This window comes from Ambystoma mexicanum, chromosome 10 (genome assembly GCF_040938575.1).
Source record: "Ambystoma mexicanum isolate Mex_15411 chromosome 10, UKY_AmexF1_1, whole genome shotgun sequence".
Classification (NCBI taxonomy): domain Eukaryota; kingdom Metazoa; phylum Chordata; class Amphibia; order Caudata; family Ambystomatidae; genus Ambystoma; species Ambystoma mexicanum.
Window position 1 is genome coordinate 632,496,794 of NC_090932.1, and position 20,397 is coordinate 632,517,190.

Consider the following 20,397-nt stretch of genomic DNA (forward strand, 5'->3'; position numbering starts at 1 on the left):
TGACATGTATAGGATGCCACATCTCTGTGAGAATCAGTGAACTCTGAAGCCTTGAGGGAATGGGCACAGTGAGAACTGTGCTTTCTGCAAGTTGAAACAACTGACAGGCCGATTCATGTAACTCCTCTCAAAAGTGTCGCACGCGGCTGGCGCACAGCGTGCCCATGCGAATGTCTGCGCCAGCCGCGTGCGATAAAATCAAATCCCGCGCACAACTTATTCATGGATTCTCGCCTCCAAAAGCAGACGTGGCGCAGAGTGGCGCAGCGACCCTGCAGCAGCGCCAGTTACGCCCCCAAGAATGCCCTCGCGCAAGGAAATGCCATCAAGATCGCAAAACCATCGCAAAGGGCTGCGCCAAAACTGTTCCAGTTTACCGGACTGGCAAAAGCGGGGAACGTGTATTACGGGTGTCGGGAACACGCGTGCGCGAGAAGATTCACACGCGATCGGGCCAGGGGGAGCGTGTGCGTGTATTTCAGGGGTGAGCGAGAAGTTCTACACGCGAATGGCCTTGGTGCGTGTATTTCAGGGGTGCGCGGGAAGTTCCACACGCGATTGGGCTGCGTGCGTGTATTTCAGGGGCTCGCGGGTGGTTTCACATGCGATCGGGCCTGGGGGAGCGTGTGCGTGTAATTCAGGGGTGCACGAGAAGTTCCACACGCGATTGGCCTGGGCGCGTGTATTTCAGGGGCTCGCGGGTGGTTTCACACGCGATCGGGCTGCGTGCGGGTATTTCAGGGGTGCGCGGGAAGTTTCACACGCGATTGGGCTGCGTGCGTGTATTTCAGGGGTGCGCGGGAAGTTTCACATGCGATTGGGCTGCGTGCGTTTATTTCAGGGGTGCGCGGGAAGTTTCACACGCGATTGGGCTGCGTGCGTGTATTTCAGGGGTGCGCAGGAAGTTTCACACGCAATTTCCCTGGGCGCGTGTATTTCAGGGGTGCGCGGGAAGTTCCCCACGCGATTGGGCTGCGTGCGTGTATTTCAGGGGTGCGCGGGAAGTTCCACACGCGATTGGGCTGGGTGCGTGTATTTCAGGGGCTCGCGGGTGCTTTCACACGCGATCAGGCCTGGGGGAGCGGGTGCGTGTATTTCAGGGGTGCGCGAGAAGTTCCACACGCGATTGGCCTGGGCGTGTGTATTTCAGGGGTGCGCGGGAAGTTCCACACATGAATGGCCTGGGTGCGTGTATTTCAGGGGTGCGCGAGAAGTTCTACACGCGAATGGGCTGGGTGCGTGTATTTCAGGGGTGCGCGGGGAAGTTCCACACGCGATTGCCCTGGGCGCGTGTATTTCAGGGGCTCGCGGGTGGTTTCACACGCGAGCGGGCCTGGGGGAGCGTGTCCGTGTATTTCAGGGGTGCGCGAGAAGTTCCACACGCGATTGGCCTGGGCGCATGTATTTCAGGGGCTCGCGGGTGGTTTCACACGCGATCGGGCCTGGGGGAGTGTGTGCGTGTAATTCAGGGGTGCGCGAGAAGTTCCACACGCGATTGGCCTGGGCGCGTGTATTTCAGGGGCTCGCGGGTGGTTTCACACGCGATCGGGCTGCGTGCGGGTATTTCAGGGGTGCGCGGGAAGTTTCACATGCGATTGGGCTGCGTGCGTGTATTTCAGGGGTGCGCAGGAAGTTTCACACGCGATTGGGCTGCATGCGTGTATTTCAGGGGTGCGCGGGAAGTTTCACACGCGATTGGGCTGCGTGCGGGTATTTCAGGGGTGCGCTGGAAGTACCACCCGCGATTGGGCTGGGTGCGGGTATTACAGGGCTGCGCGGGAAGTTTCACACGCTCGCCTGCAACACGTATTCATGGAAACGAACGTGGCCAATCCGGAAACACGTATGCCAGCAGGAAGTAGGGTCCACCCGCACAGCATAAAAGTGCACACAAACAACAAACAAGCTCAGACGCCAGGATGAACATACCGTTCCTAGCAGTAGTGGCCGTGGGATACCGCAGGAGGAGGAGGAGGATAGTCCGGGCCAGAATTTTTACACCCAGAACCAGCCGATTTGGGATGCCTGATGACCATGTGTATGGGAGGTACAGGTTTCCACCTCACATAATACTCGACCTGGTCAGTGAGTGGGAGGAGGACCTCACATCAACCACCCTGTGCTCCCAAGCACTCAGCCCCCTGGAGAAGGTCCTCAATGTACTGCACTTCCTGGCCACTGGATCATTTCAGCGGACAAGTGACATAGTGGGGGGGGTGTCACAGGCCACGCAGTCACGCTGCCTACACCAGGTCTTGGCCATCATCACTGCACACCCATCAGTCCGCAGGCACATATACCTGCCCAGAACACCTGCAGAAAGGCAGGCTGTTGCCCAGGACTACAAGGTGGCACAATTCCCCAAAGTGCTAGGTGCCATTGATTGCACCCATGCGGCTCTGCGTCCCCCCAGGGCAACTGAGCACATCTATAGAAACCGCAAGCACTGGCATTCCATCAACGCCCAGGTAGTATGTGATGCCAAGGGAATCCTCACCTCAGTATACGCCAACTATCCAGGCTCCTCCCACGACAGTTTCATCTACAGAATGTCTACCCTAAACCGGGACATAGAAGCTGGGCGGCATGGCGATACATGGCTGCTCGGTGAGTATAAATGCCACTGCGCATGCATGCATGTCAGATACTGAGTAATGTCACAACCCCACTGATGATACCCATCACCACCTCCCCAGGGGACAGTGCCTACCCTCTCAGCACCCACATGATGACGCCAATTCGGAACCCCACCACGCCACCCCAGGTAAGATACAACACAGCCCACATTGCAACCCGGGGCATCGTGGAGCGCACATTCGGAGTGCTCAAGTCACGCTTCCGCTCCCTTGACCGTTCTGGCGGGCAGCTGTTATACGCTCCCCCAGTAGTGTGCAGGATCATAGTGGCAGCATGTGTCCTGCACAACGTTGCAACACGCCGGGGCCTGGCCGTGGACATGGTGGTGCCCCCACATCCCCAACCACATGCATGCCCACTGCGCATGGGAGGGGAAAGGGCACGGGGTGAGGCAGCCCGTACGCAGCTCGTGGCTAATTACTTCACATAAAATCACACCACTGTGGAGTGCACACAGCCCTGGCACATACCAGCTGACAATCAATGATGATTGTTACTGACAATTATGATGTGTCAATGGACAGTCAACTGTCACAACCATACCAGCCTGAGATTGTACATCTGGAAGTGTTCCATTGTGTGCTTCCGTACCTACACAAACACCACCAATGCTGTGTTCAAAAGACACACTTCTATGCTGCTAAAATCATTACCCCCTTGCAAGACACAACATGACAACAGTGCCATGTCACCCAACCCCTCCCCAGCACCGCCACCCAACACACCATGGCATGACATGCCATGTGAGAGCAAACAAAGTCATCCCCCAAACATGACACGTGTCACAAAGTACAGTGTCCCTAATTGAAACTGGCCACACACAATATGCCCACATAAATGTAGAAACAACAACACACATGACCAAATACTTACCACAATACAATCGACATAGCATAAACATGACAGTACTAAGGCAAAGGATACGTAGTCTTACAACATGAGAATGCCAGCACATCCACCACCTCCAACTGTACAGTGTTGTTGCCACGCACATCTGGAAGTCCACTGCTCACAACATGAGCTCCATCTCCAAAGTGGACGGCCTTGTGAAGACATGAGGAATGAACCTGCAAATTAGGAGGGAGACATGGATGCACAAGCACACATCAATACACCATGCAGTGCACAATACAACAACAATATGCACTAGGAATGTATACACAGTATTGACTACAGACTGCCCACACAGCTCATGGGAGTCCAACGTCACTGTGTAATTCACTGTCACTTGGGCACACCCTTTGCAAGCCCATGGAAACGGGAAGCAGGAGGGGTGTGTGTCTCACTGACCCAAGCATCTAACCCAAACTCAGGACAAGCCTGCATGTGCCCAGCCGGAATACAGTGGATGCCCATGGGAGCCACACAAGGCAACACACTGCAACAAAAAATCAAAAATCAAAAATCAAAAATGGCCATGTGTGGGCCAGTGGGTGGGGGAGGCCACCCAGGAGGTCCGAGGACAGGGTGCCCACCAACAGCCACCTGCGTAAATGTTGCCAAAAAAAAAAAACCTCCATGGGCTCATGGCCTGCACGGCTACTAAATAGTGGGAGATTCACTGCTGGATTTGCTCTGCTCAACCTCTGCTGCTGCTGCCACAGGAGGTGGTGGTGCCATGGGAGGCAGCCCACGCAATGCCCTAGTTTGGTCCTCCATGGCAGCAAGAATGCGGGTCTGGAAGGCCTCATTCTGGAGGGATATGGTGCGGAGATCCCCATGCAACACCCGACATGTTGCCCGGACCTCCGCCCGAGTTGCCTGCATCTCTGCTGAGAGCATACGGGTGACGTGCTCCAGCAGCTGTTCCGTCCTGGTGACAGTGGAAGCCTCAAGGTCCACAAGAGTCTGCCTGAGGTACCGGACCTCTCCCCTCAGGGCTTCCCTCTGTCCCTGGGCATCTATAGAAATTGATTCCCTCAGATTGTCCAGGGCCGCCTCTCTGTCCCTGTTGGACGCCAACATGTCCTCCCTGACTGATTGGCAAATGGAGTCTGTTGCCTGCTGTAGTAGCTCCATCTGCCTTTCTGCGGGGACAATGGAAGTGGCCACCCTCTCCATGGCTTGAGCAATCATTTCGGATGATGCTGCCTGTTGGTTGGCCATACCGTAAATGGATTGCTCCCATGCGGTATTGCCTGGTGGTGGACGGCCACCGCGTTGGAGGGCACCACACCTGTCTGGGGCAAGGCAAACTGCGCCTTGCTGTGTCGGCACTGCCTGAGGCTGCAGGACTGCAGTTCCCCTCTGAACTGCTGGCCCAGGAACAGGATCAGATGTTGCGGAGTGTGGCCCTGCATCCGTAACCACCACAGGCGCACCTACCAACACTGACATCCCCATAGTGGGCTCTACCCCTGGTGCAGGTGGGTCGGACAGAACAGTATCCCTTCCATGAACACATACCTGTGAATCCAAATAGGCCTCATCCGAATCAGCACCTGAAAAGAGTTCTGGGGAGGTGCAGCCAGGGACACCCCGGGACAGTATGGCCTGCAGCAAGAGAGGGTTCTCCCCCACCACCAAACCACGTCCCCCACTGGTGCCTGGTCGTGCTTCAGATCCCTCCTGGGCCTGCACCATCTCCTCTCCCTCAACAGCATCAGGTGCGTCATCCTCTGCAAAAACAAGAAAGACAAAAAATGGAAACAGGCATTAGCACCATGGCACGCTATTAGGCCAGACAAGCTACAGTACCAGTACTTGATTTACACATGTCCCACATGACTATAACCCTCCCATGCATGCACTGTCCATGAGTTGGAAGGGGAGGAAAATGTCAGACACTGATGACACCAAGATGGGAGAGCAACACATCAGCTGCATGCTGGCTAGCAGTGCCATCACACATTGGCCTGTGAGTGGCATGTCCAATACACATACATGACACATGCCATCACACAGATGGCATGTACCATGGGCATGTCATATATGTGACAATGGGGCAGAGTGATGCGCAGTAGAACCAGGTGAATTCCTACAATCAGCCTGAATGAACACAGCTAAATACGAAACAATGTGGTAGCAAGATGCCACTTCAAGGGCAACTGGCGCAATGTAGTGCAAAACGCCTACTGTGGCCAGAAGGGATACTGTAATACCCAAATCCCGGGGCGCAGAATGCATTGGATGAAGCACATGGGTGGGACAAAACACCCAGACACACACACCCTGACTTGGCACTCAACCAGATCCCCTCCCACAAACTACATACACATGGATGACACACACATGCATATGCACTCACCGGACAATGCCTCATAATCTGGCAGTTCTCCCACATCTTGGATCTGCTCCTCTGTGACGTAGGTCCCAGCAACATGCTCATGTAGAGTGAGTTCTATGTCCTCTTGTGGAGACCCACCTCCAGTCACCAGAGTTGCGGCATGACTTGAGGCCAGCTTTTTCTTTGCCCTATGCTTAAGGTCGTTCCAGCACTTGTAGCACTCAACAGCTGTGCGCCTCATAAACCCAAGGGCACTTATGCTGTCTGCGATGGACTGCCAGTGTGGCTGACGTCGAGCAGGTGTAATCCTACACCCTGAAGTGACCAACATTTCGGCGTCATGTTCGGACACATACTGCACAAGTGCATCCAGTTCGGCATCATTGAAGCTAGGCTTCCTTGGCGTGCCGGACCGAGTAGCCGTGTCGGGGTCATCAGCCTGTACTGGACGAGCACTCTTCCTCTTTCTTTTTGTGGGTGGTGGGGATCCGGAGTGCCCTACGCCGCTCTGGACACTAGAGGCAGGAGCACCGGTGGACTGTGTAGTAGTAGTGTGCGATGGCACACTGACCACATGACTTTCTGCAGGCATTAGCTGAAGTGTGATGATGGCAGGGGGAACCTCAGTCTGATGTACCGGGACCAACACTGTCCTTGCTGGGGGAGTCAGAGCTGGGGTGGACGGAGCTGCAGCTGCCCCTGCAGCCTCCCCACCCCGCCTACTCGGAGCAGCAGATGACATGGCTGCCCCTGTACCACGTGGCCTGGTGACACTGACTTGCGCCGCCACCCGTGGCCTAGACTTGGCGACCTGGAAGTCAGCCTGGGAGTCACCCTGTGCTAGGTTAGGTGCCACAACGGGCCGGTCCAACAAGGGCTGAGCAGGGATGGTGTCAGCCACGTTTCCCTCAACCATGGGGGGGGCATGTGTGTCCCTGACTGGTCCTCCACACGTGGGGGGCTTGGGGGAGTCTGCAAATCCTGGCCACGTCCCCTACCGCGCCCACCACACCCACCTCTTGAGGCTCGGCCACCTTTGCCACCCTTACCACTTGCTCGCCTCCCAGCCATGGCACTGATGGAGTTGTGCGTATGGGAGTTGCAGTGGACAATTGTCCTGGGCAATTGGGGGTCAAAGGGGTAGGGTACTAGATGGAATTTATACCCAAGTGCTCTAGCAAGGCTGTATGTAACCCCTGGGGAAAGATGACGGGTCACGCAACGCACAGGCACCCCTAAAACAGAAAATGATGTGCACGCGACCCCTCGTAGACCACGTGCGTGGGAAAAGGAACCTGCACTACGCTGTGGCACCCAGAAACACAAAAATGAACGTATGCGTGTCACACGCAGCCTACAATGACCTCTGAAGGGGTACGCTACACACGGGGCTAGCACAGTTGGTAAATACGTGCGCAACTCACCGTCTGCCTGGGAAAAGGGCGTGAAAAATATGCGCGTGTACGCGTTGGCAACACCCCCGCCAAAAGAAGAATTGTACACTGTCTGAGGAGACAGGACAAAAGGAGAAGTCAACGCTGTTTGAGGTAACAGGTCGAAGAGAAAATCAGAAAAATACTGACAGAGGTAACAGGGAGTACGAACTAGAAACGCTGTGAAGTAAATCGCGTGTGAACCGACAAGAAGTACAGATTTCACCCACTCGCTCTCCACGGGAAGCACGTACAAGGAAATGACGTACTACACGCACCTTTTAAACCGCACCACACGTCCAACGTCACTTCCGCGTATACGCACAGAGGCACTATCCTCTAATCACGCGGGCTGACACTCGGACGTGCAGTTTTTGGTCTTGTAACATTCCCCCGGGTATAGGGACACACCCGCACGTGTCACGTCACAGACGCGCCTGCGCTGTCAGGGCCTTTGGTCCAATGGAATCGCATACAGAGGCCAATCGCGTGTGGAACTTCTCGCGCACCCCTGAAGTACACGCGCCCAGGACAATCGCGTGTGAAAACACCTGCGAGCCCCTGAAATACACGCACCCAGGCCAATCGCGTGTGAGACTTCTCGCGCACCCCTGAAATACACGCACATGCTCCCCCAGGCCCGATCGCGTGTGGAACTTCTCGCGCACCCCTGAAATACACGTGCCCAGGACAATCGCGTGTGAAAACACCCGCGAGCCCCTGAAATACACGCACCCAGGCCAATCGCGTGTGAAACTTCTCGCGCACCCCTGAAATACACGCACACGCTCCCCCAGGCCCGATCGCGTGTGGAACTTCTCGCGCACCCCTGAAATACACACACCCAGGACAATCGCGTGTGAAAACACCCGCGAGCCCCTGAAATACACGCACCCAGGCCAATCGCGTGTGAAACTTCTTGCGCACCCCTGAAATACACGCACACGCTCCCCCAGGCCCGATCGCGTGTGGAACATCTCGCGCACACCTGAAATACACGCGCCCAGGACAATCGCATGTGAAAACACCCGCGAGCCACTGAAATACACGCACCCAGGCCAATCGCGTGTGGGACTTCTCGCGCACCCCTGAAATACACGCACACGCTCCCCCAGGCCCGATCGCGTGTGGAACTTCTCGCGCACCCCTGAAATACACGCGCCCAGGACAATCGCGTGTGAAAACACCCGCAAGCCCCTGAAATATACGCACCCAGGCCAATCGCGTGTAAGACTTCTCGCGCACCCCTGAAATACACGCACACACTCCCCCAGGCCCGATCGCGTGTGGAACTTCTCGCGCACCCCTGAAATACACGCGCACAGGACAATCGCGTGTGGAACTTCTCGCGCACCCCTGAAATACACGCACACGCTCCCCCAGGCCCGATCGCGTGTGGAACTTCTCGCGCACCCCTGGAATACTCGCACACGCTCCCCCAGGCCCGATCGCATGTGGTACTTCTTGCGCGTGTAGAACTTTGCCGCACATTTTTTTCCTGCGCAGGGACGCTACCGCCTGCTTTCGTGTGGCGGACATGTATGGGCCTGTGCGCGTCTTTGGCCGTGCGCTGTTTTTCCCTATTCGATTCCATGAATACGTGTTGTAGGCGAGCGTGTGGGCGTTCTGCGCACTTGCCTCCTGTACTTCCCCCGTGATGCCCACATTTTCACGAGTTGTTCTCCATTCTGCGTGTAACGCCCCGTGTTACGCCTACTTTTGTTATGTGCGCCGCGCTATGTGCGAATTCGCTGTGGCCTTATCGCACGGCGTTCGATGACCTGTGCGCCAGCGTGCGCCAGCGTGCGCCGCGCACTTTTTCAGCGCACATCCCACATTTTGCGCGTGCACGGACTTCCATGAATAGATGTGCGATGTTTTCTGTGCGATAATCGCACTTGCACTGCGATAATCGCACTTGCACTGCGATTTTCGCTATATCACTGCGAATCGCACGTTTTCGCACGTGTGCGCCGTTTTTTCGGCGCACGTTAATTCCGTGAATCGGCCTGTGAATCTCTCAGGAACACAGGAAAACAATTTTGTTAAAAATCAAAACCAAACTGGGATACTTAGTTGAGACTCCCTCTACACTAAGGTATGCTAATGTATTGTTTGAAGACAAAGTAATTAAGGATAATTGAAAGCACTAAATATGACATTATTTCAAAATCAAAGCTAAACATATAAAGGAGAGTTTGTTATATGATGTTTTGGGACTTGTACTGTGCACTGCTGCCATTTTTCATGGTCTCCAGGTGCTCAGGTGGATCTCAAAAGGAAGGGGGCTTGGAATGTTAGTGGGGTTAAGAGGTAAACGCGTAAGAGAGCATTTATGTGCTGCTGGTAGCTTCGTTCTGGAAAATCAGTAATTGTGTGCTGAGATGAATTGGTTGATTGCCATTTGTGTGTTGTATGCAAATATTCCTATGTGTGTTGGGAGTTGTAGAGAGATGGAACAGTTCTTGTAGTTTTGTTGTTTTATGTCTGACGGTTGTGTCAAGTCAGCTATATAAGCTAGTGGATATGCTGGGTGTTAGAGAGTTAGAGAGTTATTAGTACAGTTGGTTGGGGCTGTTTGGGTTTGTTGCCATGGGTTGGACCTTTTACTTAATCTTGTTCCTGGTATGTATATGGTTGTCATTCAAGTGGTCCTGTCCTGTGGTGTTCTCTTGTGTTGTGGTGGGTGGATTATTTGGTGCCCTAAAGTTTTCTTTATCTCAGAGTGTTAAAGAGCCATGTTTTTAATCACTTCCTAAACTTGAGGCGATGCTCTTTTGTTTGTATTTTCTTCGGGAGCAAATTCCAGAATTTCACTGCAATGCAGTGCACTGCTAGAAACAGTTGTGTACAGGCACGTTATAAATTACTTATCATATCATATCATGCAGTACAGGAAAATCTGATCCCCCAAATCTTTGTTTTGAATATTGTTTGTGTTTGAGGTGAATTTTGTTGCTGGATCTTAGTGTGCCTGTTGGTTTGTTGGTGGTGATTTCCCCCTGTATGCTTTCTGCTCCTTGACTATGGATTGCTCTGTGTCTTATGCAGAGCATTTTGAAGAAGATTTGTTTTTTGACTGGCGGCCAGAGCAATGTTCTCAGTGCTAGTGCGATGTGTTCTCTTCTTGTGACTTTAATGAGTAGGCTTGCAGCTGCGTTCTGTATTTGTTGTAGCTTCTTCAACAGGAATTCTGGCATTCCGATGTAGATGCTGCTGTCGTGGTCTATTCTTGACATGATGAAAGAGATGATGGCAAGCGTTCTGTGTGTGAAGGAGAAGAAGGGAAGTATTTTCTTTATCGTGTGTAGGTGGTAGAAGAATTTCTTGACTACTGCTTTTACTTGTGGTTCAGGTGTTAGTTTGTTGTTCATTAGGCTCCCCAGATTTCTGATCACATTGGACAGTCCTGGTGAGAAGCCTAGTTCAGCAGGCCATGGAGGGCCATGGAACGTGCTGTTTATTTTCCAGGTCATTGGGTGTAATCATGATTTCTGTTTTGCCCAGGTTGAGTTTAAGACTGTTGGTGCTCATCCATTGGTTTAGTTCAATTAGGCAGTTGGTTAGTGTTGGGTTTTGCTCTACATTGGCATTGATTTTATAGATGATTTGGGTGTTGTCTGCGTAGTTTTAGCAGGAGAAGCTGTGTTTTTTGACAAGGTTGATCAGTGTAGCTATGTAGATGTAAAAGAGTAATAGTGAAAGTGATGAACCCTGTGGGACTCCACATGTTGTTTTTCGAGATGTTGATTTGAATGGCTCTTGCCAGATTGTTTCTGTTCTTTCTGTCAGAGGAAAGCAGTGTTGCCTATCCAAATATTTTCTATTTTTTTTATGAAAGTATCATGAATGACTGTGTCAAAGGCTGCTGAGAGATCGAGTAGCATTAATGCAGATTTAGTGTTGGAGTCTGCGTTGGTCTTTATTTCGTCCCAGATAGATAGTCATGCAGCTTCCGTTCCTCTCATGTGAAGCCTACTTATGCCTGATTCTGCAGCTTGTTGTTTTCCACATATTCCAAGACTTGCTCATAGAGCTTTACAGTAGCTGTGCCGGGCATCCTATATTTGAAATTGATTGGTAGTTGGTAAAGTCTTCCACGTTTCCCGAGGTATCGTTAAGGAGTGGTTTGATGTGGGCCAATTTGAAGGCTTGTGGCACTGATCCTGTTGCTATTGAGAGGTTAAAGAGGTTGAGGCAGTACTCTGCCAGTTTTTGCTGGGCAAGGATGGCTTTGTAGAGATCTGGTGGCCAGGGATCTCCTGAGGAGCCCACTCTGTTGATTTTGCTCACGAGTCTGAAGAATGCGTCTGTTGAGATAGGCGGAAAGAGGCTTAGTCTTGTTGTTGGCTGCAGTGTTGGCTGGTTTAGATGGTCTGTGGGAATTTTTGGCTTCCTTTGTATGATTAGCTGAATGTTACTGATTCTGTTCTTAAAATGGTTGGCAAGGTTGTTGCCTTGCTTTTTTGGAGGGTTCGGTGTGTTGTTGCACACAGATTGGTTTCCCATCTCATTTATGATCTTGAACATTTCTTTTTGAGTGTCACCTGCTTTTGCGATGCTTTCATTTTAGTATGTTTTACTGACTTTGAGCATTTTTCAGCTTTGTATTGTCTAATCTGTCTTTGTTCTATTTTTTTTTTTTGGTTGGTTGAAGTTATTTCTCCATTTTTTTCTATTTTCCCGTTTGCTTTTTTCAGTGCTTTGAGATGGGGCATGAACCATCATGCCATTGTTTTCTTTAGTGATGGGCAAAACGTTTTTTCTGGTGCTATGTCATCTATTGTTTTCATGATCCCTTTTAGGATTTCATTGGTCCTTTCTTCTATGGTGGTTGCGTTTAGGTTGTTGTGTGATGGATTTGTGGTTTGCAGTTTTGCGTTTAGATCTACACTGTTGATGGTTCTCCAATTTCTTTTGCTGGTTGGTGGATATTAGGAAAAATGTCAGGTATCCATGATGGTGGTTGGGTCATGAACAGTAAAATGATGTGGTCGCTCCAGAGGATTTACATTGGGGTTGCCGTTGTGACCAGGTTTTTGTTCCCAAAAATTGCATTATGTGTGTTGCCTGCGAAGAACGATGGTCTGGAGGGTTGCCCAGAGCAATGCCAGTGGTTAAGATTCATACTAAACCTTCCAGCCATCACCTCTTTGTTTTTGCTTTGTCACCCTAAGTGAGACGGGTATGCCCAGACGTGGGTCCCGTGCCTGCTGGGCCTAGAGCCCAAGCTAATCCTCACTGATGAGGCCCAACAAGGCAGAAACATGTTTGGGGATGCTTGTGGTCTCGCGCAGAAGGGATGTGACCTAGCAGTATGGGATGGACTGCTCTTTTTGGGGTGGGACCAAGCCTGATTTGAATATGGTCTTCCCCTTCTGTAATGGCTTGGCAGGTGAAGAACGATGGCTTCGAGGGTTGCCCAGAGCAATGCCAGCGGTTAAGATTCATACTAAACCATCCAGCCATCGCCTCTTTGTTTTTTCTTTGTCACCCGGAGTGGGACGGGTATGCCCAGACATGGGTCCCGTGCCTGCTGGACCTAGAGCCCCAAGCTAATCCTCACTGATGAGGCCCAACAAGGCTGAAACATGTTTGGGGATGCTTGTGGTCTCATGCCAAAGGTATGTGACCTAGCAGTTCAGGCTGGACTGCCCCTTTTGGGGTGGGACCAAGCCTGATTTGCATATGGTCTTTCCCCTTCTGTAATGGCTTGGCAGGCGAAGAACGATGGTCCGGATGGTTGCCCAGAGCAATGCCAGTGGTTAAGATTCATGCTAAACCTTCCAGCAATCACCTCTTTGTTTTTGCTTTGTCACCCCGAGTGGGACAGGTATGCCCAGACGTGGGTCCCGTGCAAGCTGGGCCTGGAGCCCCAAGCTAATCCTCACTGATGAGGCCCAACAAGGCTGAAACATGTTTGGGGATGCTTGTGGTCTCGTGCAGAAGGGATGTGACCTAGCAGTTTGGGCTAGACTGCCCCTTTTGGGTTGGGACCAAGCCTGATTTGCATATGGTCGTTCCCCTTCTGTAATGGCTTAGCAGGTGAAAATCGATGGTCTGGAGCGTTGCCCAGAGCAATGCCAGTGGTTAACATTCATACTAAACCTTCCAGCCATCACTTCTTTGTTTTTGCTTTGTCTCCTTGAGTAGGACGGGTATGCCCAGACGTGGGTCCCGTGCCTGCTGAGCCTAGAGCCCCAAGCTAATCCTCACAGATGAGGCCCAACAAGGCTGAAACATGTTTGGGGATGCTTCTGGTCTCATGCAGAAGGGATGTGACCTAGCAGTTTGGGCTTTACTGCCCCTTTTGGGGTGGAACCAAGCCTGATTTGCACTTGGTCTTTCCCCTTCTGTAATGGCTTGGCAGACGAAGAACGATGGTCTTGAGGATTGCCCAGAGCAATGACAGTGGTTCAGATTCATACTAAACCTTCCAGCCATCACCTCTTTGTTTTTGCTTTGTCACCCCGAGTGGGACGGGTATGCCCAGACGTGGGTCCCGTGCCTGCTGGGCCTAGAGCCCCAAGCTAAGGCTGAAACATGTTTGGGGATGCTTGTGGTCTCGTGCAGAAGGGATGTGACCTAGCAGTTTGGGCTGGACTGCCCCTTTGGGGTAGCACCAAGCCTTATTTACATATGGTCTTTCCCCTTCTGTAATGGCTTGGCAGGCAAAGAACAATGGTCTGAAGGGTTGCACAGAGCAATGCCAGGGGAACCTTCTGGACAAACAAGACCAATCTACAGTAGCTTGGCAGGTGGTCAAGACTAAGGGCCTCATTACACGGTAGGCGGTAACCATGGTGCTATTAGCGCCATGGTTGCCGCCGGTATTTTACCGTGTCTGCCTTGGTGGATGGCGGAATTACCGCCCTACTCCAAGGTGAGCGGGGCGGTAATTCCCCATTCACCAAGGCACTTCCCATTCCCATTTTTGCCCCCATAGGGCATAATGGGAATGGGGAAGGCGCTAATTACGGTACCACAAATTGCGGTACCGTAATTAGAAGCAAGGTCCCTTTGCGGCACCCTACTTTAACAGCTGGTAAAACCAGCCGTTAAGGTCGGGTCCTGCAAAGGGAACTCGTAGTAAGGCGGTAAGGGTTTACCGGTATCGGTGCCCTTACCGGTACCGGTAAACCCTTACCGCCTACCGTGTAATGAGGCCCTAAGTCTCGGGAGGGGTGAGAGTGATCGGAAGCACACAATAAGCACACACAGTAAAACTCCAGGGATTACCCTTAGACATATGTATATCAAAAATATATTTAGTATAGGCCTTTATAGCAACAACACAAATAAAACAACAGTTATCAAGAAAACAATTACCACACACACTTATTCACTATATAAAATATAGACAATAATGCAATTAGCCTAAGGCTGATGATGGGGGGAGAAACTAACCACAACCTGCAACAGACAGGTTCTAGTTCAGCACATATATCAGATTAGGCAGTCCTTCATCAACAATCCCTAATTTATTTAGTCCAGCCCTATGAAGTGAGGAGCCTAGCGCTCAAAGTACAGTTGTGCGTTAACAACACGCGGTCGTGCATAAAACAAAAAGCATGTTCTCTTCAGGGGGCTTTAGCTGCTCATGAAGGGTAATGAGGTGATGAAGAAAAAGTTTCTATTCCTAGAGGACGGATTACCCTTGCAGATAAAGCAACTTTCGAAGTTCGGGAATAGCTTGGGATATGATATGATATGATAGTTTATTTATATAACGTCTATACACTATGTGTTGCAAAGCACTTCAAGATGAGGGAGGGAACAAGGGAAAATACAAAGGGCCTCATTACGAGTTTGGCTGCAGCCATGGAGCTATTAGCTATTAGCTCCATGGCTGCTGCCAAACCCGGCTCCTTTACCAGGTTCCCAGAATGGGGAATTACCGTGCCATTCCGAGTTCGGAGGGCCTGGTAATTCCTCCATCTGGGAACCCGGGCCCAGACCTTCCTCATTCCCATCTGAGCCCCCATCGGGCTCAATGGGAATGGGAGAGGGAGCTAACAATAGGCCGATTATGACTGGCCCGTTGTTAGCTACCTCTTCCCCTCGCGGTGCTGGGTAACAACGCTTGGTTTTACCAGGTGTCCTTACCGGGTCCCGCGAGGGGACGTTGTAATTTCGCGGAACTGGTTTAACGGGTCCGCCTCCATTTGCGGAGCCAGTTAACCCGTTCCGTGAAGGTCATAATGAGGCCCAAAGACATTCTTAAAGGCCATGAACAGTAAGGATGTGAAATTAACTATTGCACTCGGCCAAACGACATTTCAAATAGTGCAAGAGCTAAGACATAGACAAGGAAGGGAGGGGAGAGTGGGTAGGAAATGGAAACAGACAGGCGACTACCGTTATAGTCCTGACGACACTTCTGGTAGAGCCAGAGAAAAACAAAAGATGATGGATCGGGGTGCAGAAAGGGACGAGAGGAACAAAACAAGCGACTATCGTACTAGGCCTGATGACATTTCAGATAGTGCTCAAGGGGGAGGAGGAAAAAACAATTAAGGGGAGTGAGGAGGAGACAGACGAGGTTGCTATCATACTAGGTCCAAGGACAATTCTGGTAGAGTAAGTGCATAGAAGAAAGTAAGGGGAGAAGGGGAGGAGATAGGAAAATGGATAAAGGGAGAGGAGGGGAGAACAGAGAGTAAGCAGTAAAAAAGAGTGGAGAACCAAGAGGGGAGAGCAAATACAATTGCAGAAGTCAGTAGTAACACATCATGTTGCAAGCCAGGATACAGGATGAAGATGGAAAAAGCATGATTCAGGGCCACCATGAGTATAACATGCAAAGAAAGTCAAGCATGAGAGTTGGGAAAGTGTGACGCACCGTGACTCAATGAAGTCTGTTAAAGTCAAATCTAGCAATGGCCACAAGATGGTGATGGTGAAACCAGAATGTATCAGGACAGACTCCTGCAGAAGTAGCTGGAGGGTGGGAGGGAGGGTAGAAGAATCAAGCAAAACAGGCAACACTTGTTTGCGAGAAGGGTGGGGGGCACAAGGGAACACCACAGGGGTACCAGAGGGGGTGGGGATGGCCTGTGGGGACAGAGGGAGTAAACACATGTTGTTGCATGCTTACCTGTTGTCTGAGCAAGGGGTCAGGCCCTGGATCATCCTGGTCCAAACAGGTCCAAACAGGAATTGCCCTTTTCTTTGTCTGCCCTTTGCTTCGGACACCCGGGCAAGAGACGCAGGCTACTCCAGCCAAAGTGAGTATCTTTGAGGGATTCTCATGTGTAAAAAGGGATGGATGTGCCAGGGGGCTACCGGTAAGTGATGCAAGTACTCACTAACCCTTGACACAGTCCAGACCAATCTTCGGCAGTCTAGCCCACTTCGCTCGTAGGTGTTAAAACTGCAGTTTCAGGATGATTCGGCTCTCAGCGGCTGCAGGTGGGATGATCGTCCATGGTGGGACAGTAGCCTTTACTCATTTCTTGAAGAAAGGAGAAGGGTTGTTCTGGTGCAGCACATCTCAGGACATGGTATGGCGGAACTGCAGGCCCTTTCAGCAATGGTCACCAAAGCGGGGCAACATAAGGACTGCAAATGCTCGTAGCGTGGCACACTCTCATAAATTGTGACCCAGAGGAGCTAGGTGGGAGAAGGCCCAGCACCACAAGCCAGCGATTCCCAAAGTCTCAAGTCTCAACTTTGGATAGCAACTCTTCCGAAGAGGCTCTTTGCGGGGGTAAGTAGGAGATGCTGAGAGTAGTTGTTCCCATTACTACAAAGGGTCAAAGTGCCCTTGCAGGCCTTCTTGGTTTGTTGAAAAAGCAGGGTTCTGATGGGACAACTGCAGGGTCAGGGTGCCAAACCTTCCTAGCACGTCACTGGCGGTCCTCAAGTCTCCTCTTTTTTTAAGGATACTTGACTTCTTATGAGGTTCAGTGTGAACCGAAGTAAATCGACCGGGAATGGATGCAGAGCACCTTCTCTTATCCAAGATTCGATTTGTGCTCAAACCTCAGATAGCCAATGGAAGATTTGTTCTTTTCCATGCATGCCAGTGTTGGGCCAATAGTGGCCCATGGTGGTTCCAGTCATTCATGACTAGCAGACATAGTGGCACCAGTAGTGTGGATTTAGTCCAGACAGTCCTAACCCTCTTCCTGGCCACTAGAACACGTGTCATGCAGAAGCACACAAAAGATGTGGTTTCCGCGGGAGGATGCATGCCCAAATAAGGAATACCTGTGTCTCTCGACCTGTGGGAAGGCAAAGTTTGAAAATGGCCAAAGGACAGAACAAAAGACTTCGTGGCACAGCCATTTTCGGCACTTACACAGTCGTTGCCCAAACGCGGTAAACACAGTATGGTATAAAAATGGAGTAAACATATTTTAAAGGAAAATGCTGCCATCAGTTCATCCTAGGCACACTTGTACAAACACCAACACATCCTTAAAGGGTGCCTAGGGCCTTAAAGCAAAAGTACCCCTATGCGCAGTACTGTAAGGTACTTGACACATAGATAAAAAGTTACCAAGAAATGGCAACACAGTGGAAGACATGACAAACATAGTTTCCCAGTGCTAACAGCCTGAAGGATGTGTCTGTGTCCCCATAACAAATGAGCTAAAGCCCAGAGAAGTGCAGCTGAAGGCTGTGCTTCACTGGTAAAAGTCGGGTTAGGTAAGCCAAACGAAAGCAAAAAGTTTGGTGGTTCAAATGTAGGAAAATTGCACCTAAGGGAAATCTTTCTGAACAGTTGGTGTCTTGTTCATTGTCGTATCTCTGTTGATGTTGATGGTGCCTATGGTCATGCCAGATTTGCTGATGAGTGGTACAGTGGTGTTGTTTCCTTCTGGTTGGTTTCTGTGTGTTTAATGTATTTTTCCTTGGTGTTCTTGTATCCTGTTATTTCTTTGTTTCTTTATTTTATTTATTTTTGGATTTGTAGCAGCTCAATCAACCCTTGTGCTGGAGGTTCTTTGGCATCATTGACTTTCCTAGTGGGTGGTGGGTTGACAGGTAGGGTGTTAGGTATAACAATTTTGGTCTTGTTTCAGTGAAGTTGCTTTGTTTTTGCCGGGCGAGCTGTCTGATACCTTGGTGTGTATCTATTTTTGGGTTTGGTGTTCCGAGATTGTTCCATTTTATTGGCTCCATTTTAGTTGTTCCTTGTTCGTTGGTTGTTCCTGATGCATGGCAAATTGTACTGGGTTATTTTCTGAGAAGGCTTCTTTTCTTATAGGCTGAGGTGGCACTTTATCACAGGTTCGACTATTCTGTGCACCCAGATATCCTTTGGTTAGTAAACTACCAGTATGGGGCACCCCGCGGCAAGGGTGATCGTTTGTAGCCTGTGGTTAAATCTTCCATGGTGGGGTGTCTATTCTTGTGAGTTCTGGCAGTTGTGTAGTTGTGATTTTATTTGTGTTTGTATCGGGTTGAAAGTTGCAAATACCTCCCTGTTGTTCCTTTTGTTTTGATCTTCCCTTGGAGGGACATGTATCTTTGTAGTTGTAGTTGAATCGGGTTCACAGTGGCAAAAGCCTACCTGTGGTGACCTGTGGATTGATTTTACCTTGTGGTTTCCTCTGCGGTTGTGGGTTCATGGATCAAAATTGGGTTCAGCATTGGCAAAATGCCTCCCTGTGGTGGCCAGTGTTGTCCTTTGGTTAGTTGTTCCTTTGTGGGGTCCTGTGTAGCTGTGTCTCCTTTTGGGGTCTTGTGGTTTTTGTCATGTCCCGTTCACAGAGGTGGTGGCCTTTCTGTGGTGATTTGTGGTTTTATAGTTGTGTTTGTATCATTTTTTTAGTTGTGGTTGTTTCTCCTTGTGGGGTCCCATGGTTTTGTCACATCCAGTTCACTCTGGTGGTGGCCTTCCTGCAGTGATCTTAGGAATTGTAGTTGTGGTTGTATCGGGTTCACAATGGTGAGGCCTTTCCTTCCTTTTGGTGATCTGTGGTGTTCTTTTGTTAGTTCTTCCCTTGTGGGTTTCTGTATGGTTGTCTCCTTTGGTGGGCTATTATAGGTTTTCACGTGTATTGAGCTCCACTGTGGCAAACACCTCTCTCTAGTAACCTGTGCTTTTCCTTCATTTGTTGGCCATTGCCTGTCTCTCCTTATGTGTCCTGCTGTTTTTAGTTGTGTTTGATTCACACAGGCTTTAGCCTTCCTGTGGTGGCCGGGTTCTTGATAGTTACTAGGTTTGCCGATCTTACATTTGAGTTGTTCTGTGGGAGGAAATGCACTTCAATGTGGTGTAGCCCACAGCTACTAGAGTCAGGTGATAGAACGCTCTTCCTTGCACCCTTCAGTGTTCCTAAGTCATGTTTTTGGAGTAAAGAAAAAAGTCAAGGGCTATATATCAGTGATGCATCTAAAGAAACTAAATGACAATGTAGACTACAAACACTTCAAGATTGGGAATATAGGTGTAAAGAGAGATTTTTTGAGTACAGGAGAATAGCTAGTGCAAACTGATCTCAGGGACACATGCCTTATACTCCCTTTGGAAGGTCCTGGCAGGTTCTTTTTATAATTCTCTAGGCCAGCTCCAGGAAGACAACATTGAGGAGATTGTTGGCCATGTGACCAAGCCCTATCACTCAGCTGCTTCCTCCCAGCAACCGTTTCCTGCCTTCCTAGTTGCTACATAAGGACTGCAGGTCAGCTCCAGGCAGACAGCATTGAGGAGGCTTCTGGGCATGTGAACATGTTCTGTTATGTTATGTTACTTTGCATTTATATATCACCTTATGTATCATTGATATGATCTCAAAGCGCTGGTAGGTTGAACGCCCTCGGGAACCGTAGTTCAAGTCAGTTGAGAGAGAGAGAGATAGTCATAAGGTGCGTGGGTGCACCGGATATGTGTGCAGCTGGTATGGCACTTGCATGATAGCTGCTTCTTACCGGTAGGTGTGGTGGTTGGGAGGTCAGCAATATGTGGTCATTCTGGAGGGTTGACACCGAGACAGATTTCTGGCTGCGTTAGGTCTGAGGAGACGCTTAGGCTAGCGGTGTGTGCTCAGCTAGCTGTACTTAATTAGGATGTTGAGGAGTAAGAGGTGGGTGTTAGTATGAGAACAGCTATACTGAATGTGTCATAGTATCGCTGTGTTCTAGTTGAGT